Below are 20,800 nucleotides of genomic sequence, written 5' to 3' on the forward strand. Positions count from 1 at the left end.
ACACTACAAAAAAAGGGAAATTATAGGCCAATATCCCTGATGAACATAGATGCTAAAATCTTCAACGAAGTATTAGCAATTTGTATCTAGCAATACATTAAAAATATTATACACCATGATCAAGTGGGATTTATTCCGGGGATGCAAAGTTGGTACAATATTCACAAATCAATAAACATTACACATCACATAAACAAAATGAAAGATAAAAATTACATAATCATATCAATAGATGCAGAAAAAGTGTTTGATAAAATTCAGCACCCATTTATGTTAAAACCTCTCAGCAAAGTGGGAATAGAAGGATTATACCTCAACATAATAAAGGCTATATATGACAAACCCACAACCCATACTCAATGGGCAAAAACTAACAGCATTTCCCTTAAGATCAAGAACAAGATAGTGATGTCTGCTTTCACCACTCTTATTCAACATAGTACTGGAAGTCCTAGCCACAGAAATCAGACAGAAGAAGAAATAAAAGACATCCAAATTATAAAGAAAAATGTAAAACTGTCATTATTCACAGATGACATAATATTATACACAGAAAACCCTAAAGATTCCACCAAAAAAAACTACTGGACCTAATAAATTAATTTGGCAAAGTAGCAAGACACAAAATTAATATTCAGAAATTGGTAGCATTTTTATACACCAATAATGAACTATCAGAAAGAGAAATTAAGAAAACAATATCGCTTACTATTGCAACAACAAAAAAAAAAATAAGGCACCTATGAATAAATTTAACCAAGGAGGTAAAAGACCTATACTCAGAAAGATATAGGTCGTTAAAGAAAGAAACTGGGGAAGATACAAATAAGTGGAATCCATGTATCCATGTTCATGAATTGGAAGAATTGGACATAACTAAAATGTCCATATTACCCAAAGCAATCTATACATTCAGTGCTATTCTTATTAAAATACAAATGGCATATTTCACAAATCCAGAACAAATATTCCAAAAATTTATATGGAACAAAAGAGGATTCCAAATAGCCTCAGCAATCTTGAGAAAGAACAAAGTTGGGAGAATGACAATACCTGATAACAAGCTATACTATAAGGCCATTGTAATCAAAACAGCCTGGTACTGGCAAAAGAACAGGCATATTGATCAATGGAACAGAACAGAGAACCCAGAAACAAACCCACGCCTTTATGGTCTATTCATATTTGACAAAGGAGGCAAGAGAATACAATGGAGTAAAGACATTCTCTTTGCCTGACCAGGCGGTGGCACAGTGGATAGAGCATTGGACTGGGATGCCGAGGACCCAGGTTCGAGACTCCGAGGTCACCAGCTTGAGGGCAGGCTCATCTGCTTTGAGCAAAGCTCACCAGCTTGGACCCAAGGTCGCTGGCTCAAGCAAGGGGTCACTCGGTCTGCTGAAGGCCCACAGTCAAGGCACATATGAGAAAGCAATCAATGAACAACTAAGGTGTCCCAACGAAAAACTAATAATTGATGCTTCTCATCTCTCTCCGTTCCTGTCTGTCCCTCTCTCTGACTCTCTCTCTGTCTCTGTAAAAAAAAAGACACTCTCTTCACTAAATGGTATTGGGAAAATTGGACAGGTACATGGAAAAAAAAATAGACCACCAACTTAAACCATATATAAGAATAAACTTAAAATGGATTAAAGACTTAAATATTAATCATGAAACCATAAAAATCCTGGAAAAAAAAACAAAGGCAGTAAAAAATCTCAGGCAGCTAGTAGAAATATTTTTGCCTATATATCTCCTTGGGCAAGGGAAACAAAGGAAAAAAACAAATGGGACTACCTTAATCTGAAAACCTTTTGCACAGCAAAAGAAACCATCAACAGAATGAAAAGGCAACCTATTGAATGGAAAAACATATTTGCCAATGATACATCTGATAAGGAGTAATTTCCAGACTATATAAAAAACTTACATAACTCGACACCGGGAAGACAAGCAATCCAAACAAAAAAATGGGTAAAGGTACTGAACAGACACTTCTCCAGAGAGGACATACAGATGACCAACAGGCAGATGAAAAAATGCTCAAATCACTAATCATTAGAGAAATGCAAATTAAAACTACAATGAGATATCGTCTCGTACCAGTCAGAATGGCGCTCATCAACAAAACAACACAGAATAAGTGCTGACTAGGATGTGGAGAAAAGGGAACCCTCCTGCACTGCTGGCGGGAATGCAGACTGGTGCAGCCACTGTGGAAAACAGTATGGACTTTCCTCTAAAGTTAAAAATGGAACTGTCTTTTGACCAAGCTATCCTATGTCTGGAAATATATCCTAAGAATCCTGAAGCACTAATTTGAAAGAACATATGCATCCCTATGTTCATTTATTTATAATATTTATAATTATTTATAATAGCCAATATCTGGAAATAGCCCCCAAGTGCCCATCAGTAGATGAAAGGATAAAGAAGATGTGGTACATTTACACAATAGAATACTACACACTGTAAAAAAAAAAAAGAAGGAAATCTTACCTTTTGCAACAGCATGGATAGGCCTGGAGAGTATTATGCTAAGGGAAATAAGCCAGTCAGAGAAAGACAAATGCCATGTGATCTCACTTATAGTGGAATCTAATGAACAAAATAAACTGAGGAACAAAATAGAAACATAAACATGGATATATGGAACAGACTGACAGCTGTCAGAGGGAAGGGGTTTGGGGGATTGGATAAAAGAAGGTGAAGAAATTAGCCAAAAAGTATATATACATAACACATAGACACAGACAGCAGTATGGTGATACCCAGAGGGAAGTGGGTAGGGGCCAGGTGGAGGGTAGGCAAGGGGGAGCAGTGGGGGCAGGGGGCAGAAGGAGACTTTGCTTGGGGTGATGGGCACATGATGCAGTGTGCCGGTAACGTTTAGTTGAGCTGTACACTTGAAACCTATATGGTTTTACAAACCTATGTCACTTCAATTAAAAAAAAAAAAAAAAGATATGGAGAAGGAGACCGTGTGCCCAGAAACGGAGGTGAGTTCCAGGACCTGGAAGAGGCATGGAAACAGATTACCTCCTGGAGCCTCCAGAAAGGAGTGCAACCTGCCCTTGATTTTGGACCAATGAGACCCATTTTAGACTTCTGACATCCAGAACTGTAAGAACATATTTGTGTTCTTAAATTTGTGGGAATTTGCTACAGGAGCAGCAGGACACTCTCACATCCTTTTGCCCTTGCCCCTTACCATGCCCAGACCCTCCTGTCTCAGGCAGTTCCATTGTGGCTCCACACGGACAAGGCTCCCCACACCCTGCAGATGCCCCAAACCACCTTCCTAAAGAGGCAGATTAGCAGCCATCTGTTGTTATGCAAGGATACAGCTCTTGACGAGGAGACTGACAACCACACAGCTGATCAAAATAATCCTTCCAAACAGAGCCCTTTGTGCTCTGTCATCTCTCCGGTGACTCTGGGTCTCCAGTGGTGAGTTCTCTCGGTTCCAAAGCTTCCTCTTTCCACTGAGGCTCAGAGCCTTTATTCTTAGGTCCTCCAATACAAGTTTTTGTAATGCGGAATCTCTCTTTCCAAGTCGGTTTTAGAGGGACAAACCCCATTCTGGAATCCCCACGGCACTTCTGAAAAGGGTAATTTGGAATTACAGTGGCCACTCTGGAGATTTTTTGAGATTCTGAAATTTGTGTACCTACATGTACAACTGGAGGCTCTTAGCAATGTGAGATCACTGAATGGGAGGCCTTTTCCCATTGGTATTTAGAGACCTCTAAAAAATTATATGATCCAAAAATAGTCTTAACATCTCTTTTGTCTTTTTGTCCAGCCATGAAGCTTTCGGGGGAATTTATTTTTATCATGGGATTTTCATCTTCTAAAAGTTTCCCAAAAGCTCCTTTCTCGGAAATTCTAGCTAGTTATGCATAAAAACATTTTGGTCCCTCCTCTGTGCCTTTATAATAAAATAGACCAACTTAGTCAAAATAATTTAAAACGCTATTGGCCATTAAGGAAATACTTTGTTGTAAGGCTACCTCATGGACCCTTCCTTGAAGAGACAGTTCCAAACTTTTCCAGGACAATGGAATCCATTCTTTTATGGACACACATAAATTTCTAAAAGCCAAATTGACTTTAAAGGGGGGTGGGAGCTCTAAAGGGATTCTAAAAAAAAAACTTTGCCCATCTGAGCAGGCATTTTTAAATTTCTTATTGTTTCTCCTGCCTGAAACCTGATAAGATATATGAAAGAACTTAATAGTATTTTATCAAAAATTTGGCCAAATTATAAGCTAAATATTCAGTCTGGTAGAGATTTTTTTGAAGCCTCCTCCCCTAAGCTAAAATAAAACTATGTACCAATCCACGATGGAAAACAGTATGGCAGTTCCTCAAAAAATTAAGATTAGAATTACCATATGACCCAGCAATCTCTCTTCTGGATACCTACCCAAAAAACTCAAAAACATTTATTTGCAAAGATATAGGCACCCGGATGTTCATTGCAGCATTATTCACAGAGGCCAAGACATGGAGACAACCAAAGTGTCCTTTGATAGATGATTGAATAAAGAAGATGAGGTACATATACACACATACACATCAGCCATAAGATGAAATGCTGTCATTTGTTTTGGATTTTTTTGTTTTTTGTTTTTTGTATTTTTCTGAAGCTGGAAACGGGGAGAGACAGTCAGACAGACTCCCGCATGCACCCGACCGGGATCCACCCGGCACGCCCACCAGGAGGCGACGCTCTGCCCACCAGGGGGCGATGCTCTGCCCCTCCGGGGCGTCGCTCTGTTGTGACCAGAGCCACTCTAGCGCCTGAGGCAGAGGCCAAGGAGCTATCCCCAGCGCCAGGGCCATCTTTGCTCCAATGGAGCCTTGGCTGCGGGAGGGGAAGAGAGAGACAGAGAGGAAGGAGAGGGGGAAGGGTGGAGAAGCAGATGGGCGCTTCTCCTGTGTGCCCTGGCCGGGAATCGAACCCGGGACTTCTGCACGCCAGGCCGATGCTCTACCACTGAGCCAATCGGCTAGGGCCGAAATGCTGTCATTTGTGACAACATAGATAGACCTTGAGAATATTATGCTAAGCGAAATAAGTCCATCAGATAAAGCTAAGAACCACATGATTTCACTCATACGTGGGATATAAAATTGAAATTCATAGACACAGACAACCGTATGGTGGTTACCAGAGTGGGGGGGGGGGCACACAATGCAACGTATAGATCATATATCATAGAAATGTAAACTGAAAATCTAAATAAGCCTGGCCTGCGGTGGCACAGTGAATAGAACGTTGACCTGAAACTCTGAGGTCACAGGTTCAAAACCCCAGGCCTGCTTGGTCAAAGCACATATGGGAGTTGATGCTTCCTGCTCCTCCCCCCTTCTCTCTCTCTCTCTCTTCTCTCTCTAAAAAAAATTTAATTAATTAATTAATAAATGAAATTAAAAAAAGAAAAAAAACCTAAATGATCTTATTAACCAACGTCACCACAATAAATTTAATTTAAAAAACTATGTATCCAAAGGGAAAGAGACAAATTAGGAAGATGAATGGGTAGATCCATCTATGATGTTACTTAAGCTACATTCCAATTCTTTGGAAATTGAGAGAAACTGTCCTTATCTTAGAAACCTTTGTGGCACCAGAAATGCAACCCTAGAAGCAGTTCAAAGCCACCTAGCTTTACCAACAACCTCAATTACTCACTAAAGAAAAAAATAGAAAACAAAGATTTTTGTAACGAACACAAACTGCTGCTCTGGCTCCGAGATCCCCTGCCAAGGACAGGTACAAATCTTAACTGTCTTCTCCCCAAATAGTAAAGAGAAAAGGCCTTAGCCATATGAATGAAAAAAACTTAACTTATTCCAGTTGTTATAATAGTGGAGGGGTTGCTTTAGTGTGTCCCTGTCTCATGGCTAAAATGTTAGAACAAAACAATCAGGTCTCTGGTTGTGTTTGTGTATGCGTATGTATGTCCACCTCCAGAGGGCATTGCTAGAATTGGCTTGTAAAGAACTCTGTTTAATTGGCTTAAAGAAATTAAGCACTTAAATTGTAAAATCTCAAAACTATAATGGAAACTAACCCAAATGTTTTTTTCTGGGATCTGAGAAAATACTTGGTATTAAAACTAGTGTGAGTTTGGTTTGGTTAAACAGACATGTCTTGAGAGAATTGGCTTTAAGTATAGTGCTCTCTATTTCACCTGGGATTACAGAAATAAACTTAGGTTATCTCTGTTACAAAATTTGTTAGTAGAAAAATGTCGTGTAATAATAGTCAATTGTTATTATTGTCTGACGTCTCATGGAGTTTTCATGAGTAATCTAAACATAATTAGTAAGAACTAATAAGCTATTACAATAAAGTCATTTAAAGTCCCAGGATGGGGGCGGAAGAACTAATAAATTAAAAAGATGTAAGTAGGATAAAAGGGATATTTTAGGAAACTTTTAAGCAATAATTGTATGACAAATGTACTTAAAAATAGTGCCCCAAAATCTTTTGGTAACTTGAAACCTTAGTCTCTTGCCAAGTTAAGTTAAACGATGAGTCCAATTAAATTTATTGACTACCTAGGTTTTGCAAATAAGATAAAATGCTGAAACATTAATTGTTAAATAAGTCTATCTATTTTTGAGTTCTTACAAAGAAAGTAAAAGATAAATTTGGATCTGTTTTATACTTTGTTGAAGAAGCATATGTTTCTAAAAATTATGAAATATATTTACCAGTAAAAGAACATACCATATTTCCCCATGTATAAGATGCTCCCATGTACAAGATGCACCTTAATTTTGGGGCCTGAAATTTGAAAAAAAAATGTATTACATAAAGTTACTGAACTCAAGTTTTATTCAACATAAAATTCATATAACTCCTCATCCATGCAAAAACGGGAAATGAAAGTAAAAAATCTACAACCACTGTATAAGACGCATCCAGTTTTAGACCCCAAATTTTTTGAAAAAGGGTGCATCTAGATATATATTTATAAATTTGCCTATCTAAAGAATGCTGATTGTTTAGTTTTTAGTTGTCCTTAGAAATTAAGGATTTTAAGGGTTAAGAATTATAATATGGAAGGAAATAATATGTTTTCAGTAAAAGAGATGGAAATTAATTTTTGATGGAATTAAAAGAAAATTGTTTATCCTAAAATAAACTGGTTATTTCTGAATAAGTAGAGAAAACTAAAAGGGACAGGAAAATTGTAGAAGGTTTATAAAAAAAAACAAGAACTCTTGAGAAGGGAATTTTATATGTTATCAAGCTAAATAAGATTAAAATGAATTTAATTTAAAATGAATTAAAAAATCAAAAGTAAACTGAGCTTTGTTCTTTCTCAGTTAAAAGGACAACGTTTTCCTATACTACTGGTATGCTCTAAAGAAGCAGTTATAAAAAGAAAGCAAAGATTTTGTGTTTTATTAAAATTATTTCTGTGCTCAGTTTCATTACTCTTTGATTGCTTAGGTTAATCAAGTCATTTTTATATTAGAAGAGCTAAATTTTGCTTATAACTATTTAATGTTCTATATTTCTCTGTGAAGTCTTTGCCACTATGATTATACAGGTAACTAAAGATTATTTCACAGTGACTTATGATCCTGATTGTTTTAAAACTTTTAATATGTTTGACAAAGTTTCCCAAAATTAAGTCATCTTTTTCTTAACCTGAAAAATAAGTTTGAAATTTTTAAGAAGGATCCCTAAAACATTTCAAAGGATAGCTCTCTCTTTATAAAAAGGGGAAAATTAGGCCCTGGCCAGTTGGCTCAGTGGTAGAGCGTCGGCCTGGCGTGCAGGGGTCCGGGGTTCGATTCCAGGCCAGGGCACACAGGAGAAGCGCCCATCTGCTTCTCCACCCCTCCCCCTCTCTTTCCTCTCTGTCTCTCTCTTCCCCTCCCGCAGCCAAGGCTCCATTGGAGCAAAGATGGCCCGGGGGCTGGGGATGGCTCCTTGGCCTCTGCCCCAGGCGCTAGAGTGGCTCTGGTCGCGGCAGAGCGACCCCCCCAGAGGGGCAAAGCATCGCCCCCTGGTGGGCAGAGCGTTGCCCCCTTGTGGGCGTGCCAGGTGGATCCCGGTCAGGCGCATGCGGGAGTCTGTCTGTCTCTCCCCATTTCTAGCTTCAGGAAAAAAAAAGGGGGGGGGGGAATTAAACTAATTAGGCCTTTTTGATATGCTAAAATTGCGTGGGAAGTATTGTCAAATAAGAAATAATAATTATGTTGTGTTCTTATGCATATATTATTGTTAAAATAAATGTTCTAAAATTATAAAAAATTTCTAATCTACAATATGCTGATATAATGTTTTTATTTGTAAGTCTAGTTGTTATCTTAAAATGCTTTGTATTGAGGCCGTGGTCGGTTGGGTCAATGGTAGAGCATCGACCCGATGTGTGGAAGTCCCAGGTCCAATTTCCGGCCAGGGCACACAGGAGAAGCACCTATCTGCTTCTCCACCTTTCCCCTTCTCCTTCCTCTCTCTCTCTCTCTTCCCCTCCATTGGAGCAAAAGTTGGCCCAGGTGCTGAGATGGCTCCATGGCCTCCACCTCAGGCACTAGAATAGCTCTGGATGCAGCAGAGCAATGCCCCAGAAGGGCCAAGAATCGCTCCCTGGTGGGCATACCAGGTGGATCTTGATCAGGTGCATGCGGGAGTCTGTCTCTCTGCCTCCCCGCTCCTCACTTCAGAAAAATATAAATTAAAAAAATATTTTGTATTGAAAAATAAAAAAGCAAATTTCTCAATTGAATTGTAATCAGATCTTTAACCGTGTCATTTTAAATCTTTGTCGTTAACAGAGTTATTATTTTACTCTGATACTTTTCACAAATATGTTTCATCTTCACAGATTCATAGAGAGGACTCTGACATTTATTCTAAAATATTGGTTTCTGACAAATTTCAGATCATACCTCGAACTGAGTGAGGATTTGCAGAACTCTAGGAAAAACTGGACTCATAAAAAAAGGATTAAAACCCTGGCCAGTTAGCTCAGCGGTAGAGTTCTGGCCTGGCAGGTAGAAGTCCAAGTCCCAGGTTCAATTCTGGTCAGGGAACCCAGGAGAAGTGCCTATCTGCTTATCTACCCCTCTCCCTCCCTCTTCTCTCTCTCTCTTTCTCTTCGCCTCCTGCTGCCAAGGCTTGAATGAGCAAGTTGGCCCCGGGCGACGCTGAGGATGGCTCCATGGCCTCACCTCAGGTGCTAACATAGCTTGGTTGCTGAACAACAGAGCAGCTGCACCAAATGGGCAGAACATGAGCCCCAGACAGGGGTTGCCAGGTGGATCCTGGTCAGGGCACATGCAGGAGTCTGTCTCTCTGCCTCCCTGCTTCACATTTGATTAAATAAATAAATAAATAAATAAATAAATAAACAAATAAATAAAATTTTAAAAAATTAAAATAAAGACCAATAAAAATTAATAACATTGGGACTGAATGAATTTATAAAGAGAATTATGATTTTTATAACTTTTTATTTAAAATATTACTGGTTCTTAAACTTCTGTTTTCCAGAGCTATATAAAGTAACCTTATCTCTTAAGCTACTTTTTGAGTTTGTTCAACACTACCATGATTAAAAATAACAATATAGGTAACATTTGGGAGCACTGACGATGGGCCAGGCTCTATTTATAGTTCTTTACATGTGTTAGCTCAGGTTCTTCTCCCAACGAGTCACTGAAGCAGGTACCAGTCTCAGCCCCATTTCACAGTTAAGAAAACCAAGACACACAGACTTTAAGTAACTTGCCCATGGTCCCAAAGCTGAGATTTTGATTCAAACAGTTCGACCCTAGAGTCTGGGTTGCCAACCACTGTAGTATCCCGTCTCCCAGGACACGAGTAAATGAATGAATGAAGCATATATACATGGATGCATGTGTGGGTGTATGTTTGTGAGCACAGATGTTGAGAAGCTAAGTCACTAAGGCAGGGAACCTGTGCTCAAGTTCCTCACAGTCCAGCAAGGAGGCAGTGACACAGCTCATCCACACAGTATGTGCTCTAAGACAGTGGTCCCCAACCCCCGGGCCGCGGACCAGTACCGGTCCATGGGCCATTTGGTACCGGTCCGCAGAGAAAGAATAAATAATTTACATTATTTCCATTTTATTTATATTTAAATCTGGACGATGTTTTACTTTTTTTAAATGACCAGATTCCCTCTGTTACATTCATCTAAGACTCACTCTTGACGCTTGTCTCGGTCACATGATACATTTACCCGTCCCACCCTAAAGGCCAGTCTGTGAAAATATTTTCTGACATTAAACTGGTCCGTGGCCCAAAAAAGGTTGGGGACCACTGCTCTAAGAGGACCCTGCATGGAGCTCTGGGTGCAAAGGGGACGGGTGTCCCGATTGGACAGGAGATGTCAGGGAGAGCTTTCTAAAAGAGGTAGCATTGAGCTGAATTTTGAAGGGTATGTGGGCAGGCAGTCATGGAGTGACAGGTAGTAAAGGATGTTGGTCCAAAAGACACTGAGGACTGAAAAAGAAATACAGAAACAGGACAGGACCTGAGAGAGAGAGAGACATACTGACTGCAAACTGTAGAGGCCCAGGGAAAGCCTCAGAGAAGGAGGCAGAAAACAGCTGACTGTGTCGTGACTGACTGCTCCGGGCCTGACCTCCCTCCCGTTCTGGGACAGAAAATAGCCTGGCTGACCCGCAGTGTGCAAAGCATTTCCTGTGCAACCCTGGGGACCCCTGAGCTGTACTTTCTCAGGGGTGGGGCTGGCTGGGGAGGGCAGTGAGGGCAGAGAAGGAAGGGACAAGAAGTCGTGGCCTGGATGAATACTCCAGGACTAGAGTGACTGAAGATGGGAAGGAGGTGGCATGCGCATGTCACTTGTATGTGCACGGTTGTGCATGGGTATGAGGGTGCCTAGAATGTGGGGGGTGGTGCCTTCACACGTGCACATGGCTAAGCCTGGGACTCTGTGTCTCTCCATGGAAAATAAAGGCTATATGGACACACAGCAGGTCATAGTGGTCACCTCCTTAGCTCTGAGAGCTTTTTTAAGTACACAAGTCATCTACTCTGGGACTTTTTCTCCTGCTTGGTCCCCAAGGACACCAGCTCTGCATGTTCCTTTCATAAATCAATGACTTGGTCCCAGTTTATGCTGGGGACTGAGTGATCCAGCCAGAACCTTCGCTGAGGGCCTTTCCCAGGGAAAGGGGGAGAGGCTGGGAGAGAGTTAGGCCTGGCTCCCAGAACCCAGAACATCTAATTAGGGAAGATCTCCTCTCAAGGAGATCCCAAACCGCCCTAGTGACTTCTCCACGCCTCAGCCGAGCCCCTTCCCCAGCCCCCCCAGTGAGTCTGTCCCACCGTCTTCAAGGTTGTTTTGGAGACTATCTTCAAACCAGCTCTCCCCCTCCTGTCTTTATGCCCAGAATTTCTTTGACCGTCTATCCCATGTGTGGAGATGTCTTTGGAACTAGAATATGCCTTTTCCCTATCTGATGGACCTGCTTCCAGCAACATTCTAGCAGAGGCTGTGCGGCCCTGGGCAGGGCTGCCGCAGAGGGACTGCTACCGAGGGAATTCCTGCCCAGGAGGGAGGCTGGGCTTCGTCTCAGCTGGGTAGACATGCACAGTGCAGGAGGTATTCCAGGTGAAACAGCAGTTTTCAGGACACCCAAAATTTATGTTCCCTCTACTCTGCTCCTAAGTCTGAGATCTCAGCCAGGTTACCTTTCCACGACATTTTGGCCCAAGCCCCGGCGCACCTAACCACCAGCCAGGATCTTTGATTCCACTATGTTGAAACCTGTGGAGCTCACCCCGGGAGACCATAAAAGGGCTGCTAGGCTGGAAGGACACTGGCTTCCTTTGGCCGGGCCATGTCAGGCCCTCCAGGCCCTCACTGGGCCTGATCCTCTGTCCCCCAAGCAGCTACACAAATCAGAGGTGCCCCCATCCCTGCCTTCCCAGAAAGAGGCCAATGAATTCCTGGATTAAGGAAAGAGAAGTTACATCTACTGAGTACCCATCATGTATCTCCTTTATTGGACATGCCAACCCTTCTAATAGGGAATTGCAATCCCGGTGGGGAAGGGTTTTCCAGACGATGCTAAGTCAGGATTCAGAGTCCGGTTGTGCCTGAGACATGGCAGTGCCCTTCCTCCCAGGAACCCTTCACAGGGGAGGCTCAGGCTTGCGGGTGGGGTGTCCGGGAGACGGATCCTGGAGTAAGAGAGGCGAGAGCAAGGTGAGCTTTCCCCAGCTCAGCTCCCAGGGCGGGGCCAGAACCCTAGGGAGAGAGGGGGCAGGAGCTGCAGGCAAAAGGGCTTTCTTTCCCGGGATCACGTGAGAGATAGCTCATGAGCCATAGTACTTTGAAGCCCGGTGACCAGGTGTGATCTGGACTTGGTAAGAAGCACCTTCTCCCCACTTTTTCACCAACCTCTAAGGCGTCCAGTTCAGAGAGGACTGAGGGAAGCATGATGGGACCTGGCGCCAGTCTGTCTGCGAGTGGGACAGCTGCGACGGTGCTGCGCATGGAGCAAGGGCTCTTTCCGGGCACTGGAGCCCTTCTGTGGCTTGTGGGGCTAACACACATGAGGTAGCCTGGGGACTCTCCGAGTGGGCAGAAATCTGGGGTCCCAGAGATGAGGGGGAAATGTGGGGCATTAAGGTCAATGAGGCCAGAAAAAGTCACATCTCAGGTACTTTTAGAGGGCGATTGAGTCACCTGTGGAGTTGGTGGAGCTAACGCCAAGCCTGGGTCCGGGTTCCACAGCCGTGCCCTTTCCAAAATACCGGTCTACCAGGGCCTCCTCTACCACCCAATGCAATGCCCAGGCCCCATCTCAGTGCGCTTCTAGTAAGACACCACCACAGCAGAGAGGACTGAAACCGCTTTGCAAACCCCCGCCCTGCCCAAGAGGCAGCGTCACACCTGCTCTTCCTGTAATGTCGTCTAAGGAGCTGTCTGCCTTCTCTGGGAACTGTGGCCCTACCCACCAGCCACTGCAGAAGCGTCCATGTTCTCAGCGAATTCTTCTGCAGCCACTATCTACTAGCCAAGGGACAGGAACCTGGGCCAGTGTGTCCCTTCTCTAGGATTTTTGGAATTGGAAACCAAGGATCAAAACTGGTCCTGTGACAGACCCTCTATAAGATGAGACTTGGGAGCTCTCAACACCCCTGGTTTTCTTGGTTGCAGTGGGAGGTTGGAGCCACCGTAGAGGGAGACACAGAGGAGACAGGCAAAGAAAGAGGGTACCGCTGGAGCCCCTGTCTGCCGCCGAAGCCGCTCTGTGGGCTGTGAGGGCTCTTTTGCCTGAAAAGTATACGTTGGCGTTTGGCCACTTGCCCGAGGCTCTGCGCAGCCCCGCATGCCCTTTCCCGTCCATCCCAGAATAGGCAGGACAAAGGGCAGCAGCTCTAGGGACAAGAAAAACAGGAGGAGGGGGGACCAGTCAGGCTGTCCCTTGGGTTTCTCTCAACAATGGTGTGGGCAGTATATTGTTTATTGCTGGGTCAAGACACCTCCCCGGATACCCCCACCCTTCAGTTGGCAGTCAAGTGAGGCAGAGACAGGAATGGGTGGCAGGGGCAGTGGCCAGTATCTTTGGAAACCTCCTGATGCCTAGGGACCACCTCTCTGACCACGGCTCACATGGGCAGGGGTGGAAAGAGGAGAGGTCAGACAGGGGACAAGGAAACAACTTGTTCTGCATTAGGGAGGAAGGGAGTGACCCCAGGCTTGGGTGGGGAAAGGGGCTGGTTGACCTCTGACCAAATGAAGCAAGTTCAAGATGGATGCTTGATCCTACTCCAGCCGTCACTGTGACCTTGAGTCAGCCATCTCTCTTCCTTTTCACTCCGGGTCCCCAACTGTGAAACCAACAACACATTCTGAGCTAGAGAACTCTGGTCACTTTCAAATTTGGGGACAATTTGGCCTCAAGTGGGATCCCAGACCCACTGTTAACCTTAGTACCTGCCAAGTTCAGTTCCTCTGAACTCTAACTGCTGAGATGGTCTCTCTTCCTGCCTAAGGTGGGCAAGCATATGGAGCTGTCACCAATGGCCTCAGGTGCCAGGTATGCTGGGACTTCATTGTTGGGCAGACTGATGGGAAGGGACAGGAAGCCGGGACTCTCTAAATAGGCAGGGAGGGTCAGCTTCTCCAAAGGCAAGATCCAGCCCAACATTAATGTCTTTAGGCCAGTTTGATGTTCAGAGCGGAGAGTTTTCAGAACAGGACTTTCAGGAGATGGGTGTATTCATTGCAAGACCACAGTCCACATCTTAGAAGCACAGAAACCTGGCCCAGTCCCTCTGGGAGGAAGGGAGACAGGCAGAGAGGAGGCTGGTCAGTGTCAGGGAGCAAAGCAGAGCTTACAAACTGTATGAAGTGGCAAAGTGCAGCTGGGGTTAGATGGCTACGGTCCAGAAGTGCCCAGTCCTCATGCATACCAAATTGTCTGCGACAAAGCTAACACCAGAGCCCAGCGACCCACCGAGGCTCGGGGACCGGGCCAGGCTGGGTAACGGGATCAGCACCTGTGGCTAAGCATGGGGATTTAGGACAGACTTGGAGTCACATGCAAAAGCTACAGTCTACGCTTGCAAGGAGGTTGTGTGATTTATGTCAGGGCAAGGCCACATGAGTGGCTCTAGTTTCTAGACCACGGATGGGAGACAAAGGGGGAAGAAAGTCTAGAGCTGTAGCCCTGGGAATAGCCATGGTGACTGTGGCTTCTGCAGCCACAATTCACAACTGCCTGGGGGCGTGGTGCAACTCGGGGCAAATTGTGTTTGTCTGTAAGGCTCGGAGCTGACCCAACCCTGGAGCACAGGGTCTACTTGGGTGGCTTCCCCAGCCCTGTCTCAGGGGTCCTTAGCTTTTGAGTGTTGGCCCAAGCATCCTCTGGATTAATTCCGCTGACGGAGGAAGAACCCCACACAAGTCCAAGCACCACAGACCCTCCAAGCAGCAGAGGGCCACTATTGGACTCAGCTCTCGGTTACCCAAATCCTCTCTTCCACTAATGTATGCTTATCAGATTCTGTGGTTGAGCGTCGTCCAGCTCAGCGCTGCCCAATAGAACATCCTGCACTGATGGGCATGTCCTCTCCCCACTGTCCAATACAGTAACTACCGGCCACATGTGACTATTGGACGCTGAATTTTTTATTTAGCTTCACTTTTAATAGTTGCATGTAGCCAGTAGCAGCCATATTGGATGTGCAGTCTTGGCTCTTCCACCTGGTTGGTGGGGCTGTAAAACTCACAGAGGTCCAAAGACTTAACCATGGCCACATGCTGAGAATGATCAGAGAGGGCTCTCTCTTCAGGGTAGGGTTAGAGTGACAAAGATAAGATGGAAAAGGAAAGAAAAGGAAGAAGAACACATCCAGGTGGCAGGTATATGCATTACCTTATTCCATCCTCACGGAAACCCTGTAGAGTAAATACGATGATTCCTCACCTTCCAAATGAAGAGACAGAGACACAGAAAAATCTAATAATGGGCCTGGGATTGCAGTTAGTTAGAGACAGAGACAAGGTTTAAACCCAAGTGCCTGACTCCAAAGTTCATGCTTTCCACCTCATCACTTAGCTGAGCAAGAAAGTGCCCCTTCCGGGCACCGACGGGTCAGGGTTGCACAGGGCAGAGCGGCGGGGGCTGTCAGACAGCTCTCCAACTCACCTCTTCCCGAGCGAGGTCTGCCCCGTCACTTCATTATTTGGCTTAAAGTGAATTTCTAGAACTCAGGCACACCCAGATTCACACATGAGGCCAAAGGCACATGGCCAAAGAAAAATTATCTGCTTCGAGGCCGTCCATTAAGTGCAGATAATTAACAGTTGATTTGATATTCTTGGCGTAAAGGAAGGCAGAGCTCTGCTTTGTTTGGGCTGATATTAAAACACCTCTTCATCCCCCCTGCACACTCTGATTCGCTCACTCACTGGAGACCGGACAGCAGGGTCAGAAGTGAGCTGGAAGGGAAGGAGATGAGGGTGGAGAAGGAACTGACATTTCTTAGATATGTGCTATGTGCCGGGTACCAAGCTAAGAGGATCAACAGATTATCTCAAGTGCTAATCGTCCCTAGGAAGGAGCTGTGACTATTGTTCCACACAGGCAGGACTGAGGCTCAGAGAGGTGAGGCGATCGCGCAGTCACACACACGGCTGACAGTGGCGGAATAGGGTCTGCCTGACTCCAAGCCCATATTCTGTCACACTGGCTCTGGGCAGAGACCTAGAAAACCCACCGCTGCTAAAAGAGGTCCTGAACTCCTTCCCAGCCCTATCTGGCATCACGCCTGGAGCCAGGCTCCTGCTGCAGCCTTCCCCTCTCTCAGAAGTTCAGGCTCCCAGGAGCAGGAGAGGACCCCCGCCCCCAACCCCATTGTGCAATCAATGACAATGAGAGGCAGGCGTCCCCTTCTTACCCACCACTTCCCTCCCCACCCCGTGGGGTGCTGCCAGTTCGGCACAATAGTGCATTCTGTGTCCAAGGGCCTCTGCTGGCAGCCCCCAGCCTTTCGCAGCCCCTCCAGACAATGGCAGAGCCCAAAAGGCCTGATAGCCGGTGACAAATGTATGTGAGTGACCAGCTCACGGGAAGTGGCCTCAATAGTCCGATAGCTTCCTGTATCCTGACATTGTGAAGGCCCACTTCCTGTGCTGTCTCCGAAAATACAGCAAGGCAGAGCTGGGGGCAGGGGCAGACGCAGGGCTTCCCCGTCAACTCGCGCCCCTGTCTACCCGCAGGGCCAGGCTCTCCTACAGGATCCAGACATGCCTGTCCCCCAAGGATGCCACAGCCTCACCTGATCTCTAATTCAAGGGTGAATTCCCTGCTTGCCTTTGACCAGTCCCTCCACCTTCTGGTCAAACCCCACCCAAGCCCAGTCAGAACGAAGTGACCAATTTTTAAAGATTCCACCACCTTCCTCAGTACGTCCCCCCCCCCCCCCAGTTCCAGGATCCCTGGCTTTCTGCTGGGAAGGGCTGTCCCATGTCCATTTGCACTGATCTCTGGTGCTCATGAAACACACTTCCTGGCGTCCACTGGTCACCCAATGATAACCTTCGATAGGCTTACAAATGCTTATTGAGTCACCCCTTCAACCTTATCTTCCAGGAGTGGACAATCACAAATCCTTCAGCTCCCTCCCTGTCCCCAAAAGCAAAGCACAGCGAGACAGCAGGGAGGCAAGTGAAACGGAGGGTCCTTATGACTTTAATTAAATTTTGTTGACCTGTGGTGGCACAGTGGATAAAGCGTCGACCTGGAAATGCTGAGGTTGCCGGTTCGAAACCCTGGGCTTGCCTGGTCAAGGCACATATGGGAGTTGATGCTTCCAGCTCCTCCCCCTCTCCTCTCTCTCTCTCCCTCTGTCTCTCCCTCTCCTCTCTAAAATGAATAAATAAATAAATAAATTTTGTTTTAAAGTCTAGCTCTAGAAATCATCTCTCTCTATATATATATAGTATGGAAAATGATACAGTAATTAATAACTAACAGCACAAGAATAAACTCCATGTTGTGCGTACTCACAACTGTAAACCTACTTTTGTCCACCCTGTGTGTACCCCCAAGGCAGCAGAAGACAGTAACCTGGACCTAAGCAGTGGTCACAAGGTCAAGACCTCTGACAGGCTGAAGATAAGAACATCTTGACCTAAGTTACATTTCAGTCCTTCAGCCCTAAGGTGGACCCATCCCCTGGCTATTTTCCTATGAGACTGGAGAGAAGAAAAGACCTCAGAGCTGTCCTCAAGACTTGAAGAAATGATTCATTACCCTTAACCTCACCTCCAACCAATCAGCTCCCAGAACACCCGCAATCCCCTAGCCCACAGTGTCTCGTGATTTCGCCCTATGTAATCTGTAAGCTACACACCATCCAGGAGTTCCGGCTTTTGAGCATTAGCTTCCTGTTCTCCTGGATGGCGCAATTTATAATAAAAGAGCCAGCAGTTCCCCACAGCAATTCTCGGTGTTTATTGTTTGGTTCTGCTAGCGCCGGGTGGACAGACTCTTTCTTCTCTGTAACACCAGAGGCCTCCTCTCTCTTCGGGCTCCAGCTGGACATGGGAAAAGGCTTGCCCAGGCCGTGCCTCCCTCCCCACACACCTTGCCTGCTTGCAGAAGCTGGTTGAAGAGATCAAGGCTGCTGACCAACCAGCAGGGAGGCAGGGGCAAGAGAGGGGCTAATGTACTGAGTGTCTCTGTGGAGTCAGGCACTAGGCTTCCGCCTTGATTCCCTGGTGATGATGTAGGTAGTAAATCCTCATATCAAAGGCAAGGATGCAGAGAAGCCAGCGCACTGGCCCAGGGTGACCCAGCTAACGAGAGGCAGACCCCTTCTACCTCCAGTGCTGCTTAGCACTGGGACACAGGTTCAGGAGTAGGGGAAGGGGCGGATACCATCGGCCTCCTCCTCTCACACCCCCTTAGGATCCACTCCATATCCCAGATATTGAAAGTAATCCCCCAACTTCCCAGCACTGGAGATGCAATCCGGGAGAGGGACAGGGGGCTGGAGTATTGTTCTTCACCTTCAATAGAGCAGATACTGAATCAGCCTCAAGCCACTGTGGTTGCCTGGGGGCGGGAGGTGGTGGGGCTGGTGTGAGGGATAGGTCAAGAGGTGACAACCCATTCATTGCACCTAGCCACCGGAGACCTGAGAGCTGTAGCTCAGCCAGCTCGGAGCCCCGGGCCCCAGTGTCCAGGAATCCAAGCCGTCTCTGGAGACGGGAAGAAGGAGGGGAGGAAGCCAGGGCCCCCCCCCAACTTTCCCAGCCTCTGCCCACCACTGTCACAGGGGAAGAAAGGCAAAGAGCACAGTGACATCAAAAGGGACAGTCCCACTGGGGGTAGGAAAGAGCTGCAAAGCCCACAGGGCCAGGCTTGACTTCCAGCCCAATCACCTCCTCTCCCTGGGACTGAGAGGGTGACAGCCTCAAGTCTCAGTCTCCTCCTCTGTGATGATGGAGACATCACTCCCTGCCTTGCAGAGCTTTGGGGGAGGATTAAACAAAACATTGTGAAGCACCCAGCTCAACACTTAGGCTGAATGAAGCTCAGTGAGAAAGCAGGTTTTCCTTCTCTCTTTCTCCGGAACTGATCTGCCTCAATTTCCCCAAAACAAAACAGGTCCACAGGAGAAAGAGGGTGGCTGCACTCCAGCCCTAACCCAAGCATCAGGGAACCTCCGGAATCCCGGGACTCAGGGTCGTGCGGGCATCATCCCTGTCCCTGCCTGCGCTGCTGGCGCCTGGCCCCGGGGCGGGGGGGGGGGGGGACCAGCGGCCACGAGAGCCCCCGGGGCTGCCGACCTCAGCGGAAGACACTGAGACCTGGGGAAGAGCAATGCCCCATCAGAGGCCCCTCATGCGCTCTCTAGTCCCCCTAACAAGGCCGCCTGAAAGTACCAGGGAGGGGTGCTCCAGGTCAGGGCCAGGCGCTCGCCTGTTACACGTGGCCAGTGCAGAACCCAGAACACTACTGCTGAGGCACGTCCCCACCCTGCATTCTGCTTATGTGAGCGCAGGGGGAAAAGGCTTTAGGAGAAAATAAAGCCTGAACCAACCCAATCAGGCAGGCACATCTTCTGGAAAAAATAATAAAAGTGACGTTTAGATTCTCAGTGCTGTGCCTAGCTAGCAGTGGCTCCCTGGAAGAGGACAGAGAGGCAGGGTGCCGAGCTACAGAGAGTGGAGGGTACCAAGCGCAAGGAAAACCAGGCGGCCCCTCAAAGTCAGAGTGCTCCCACTGGGAGAGTCTGAGGCCACAGCCAGCCGTGAGGGCTGTCACTGTTGGTTGTCGGTTGTGGAGAGGAAGGGCATCCAGGCTCTGATAAAGCCGGGGAAGAACAGCACCCGTGCTTGGGGCCGCCTGACTGTTCCTTCACCCCAGAGACCACAGGGATAATCAGCTCCCTGAGCCTTCCGGCCTCTGGAGCTCAGTCCCCACCCTAAGGCCTCTTGGGGAGAGGAGGAGCAGCCAGCACCGGCCTCCGCCCAGGGCCAGGCAAGCAGCCTGGGACCAGCAGGATCTTGCCTTGGGAGGTGGGCACCCCACGTCCCAGGAACCAGCTGCTACCACTCTCCCCTGAGGAGATCTCCCCAGGGTCAGTCCCTCCCGGGCTCCGTCCTGTCTAGCCTCCTGTTACAGGCTGAATCACCACCACCACCACCCCCAAAAAAACCATATATTGAAGTTCTAACCCCTGCACTTCAGAATGTGACTGGGTTTGGAGATATGGCCTTTAATGAGGTGGTTACGTTAAAGTGAGGCGATTAGAGTGGGCCCAATCCAATCTGACTGGCATCTTTATAAGATTTGGATATAAAGAGAGATAGCAGGGCCTCCTCTGTGCACAAGGGACACCGTGTGAAGAGGCAGCAACAGGTGGCCATCTGCAAGTCTAGGAGAGAGGCCTCTGAGGAAACCCACCCTGCCCAACCTTGATCTCGGACTTCCAGCCTCCAGAACTGTGAGAAAAGAAACGGCTGTTGTTGTAGCTGCCCAGCCTGTGATATTGTATTGCAGCAGCCCTAACCTTCCTAACAAACTGAGGCACCTCCCCTGCCATGTTTGGGGGGACTTCCCCTCCCATACTGTCAGCTGAGCCCCACAGAGGGCTGGTGCTCCGAGAGCCACAATGACCAGGAAGAGCCCCTTTGGTCCAACCTCCACAGCCTCCTCCAGAAAGCTCCATCTGCCTGCAGCCTAAGCAGTGAACCAACAAATGCAGGGCTGTGTGGGTACTGGGGACCTATTCGACAGTGGGGCAAAG

Source organism: Saccopteryx leptura, chromosome 3 (assembly GCF_036850995.1).
Source record: "Saccopteryx leptura isolate mSacLep1 chromosome 3, mSacLep1_pri_phased_curated, whole genome shotgun sequence".
NCBI lineage: Eukaryota > Metazoa > Chordata > Mammalia > Chiroptera > Emballonuridae > Saccopteryx > Saccopteryx leptura.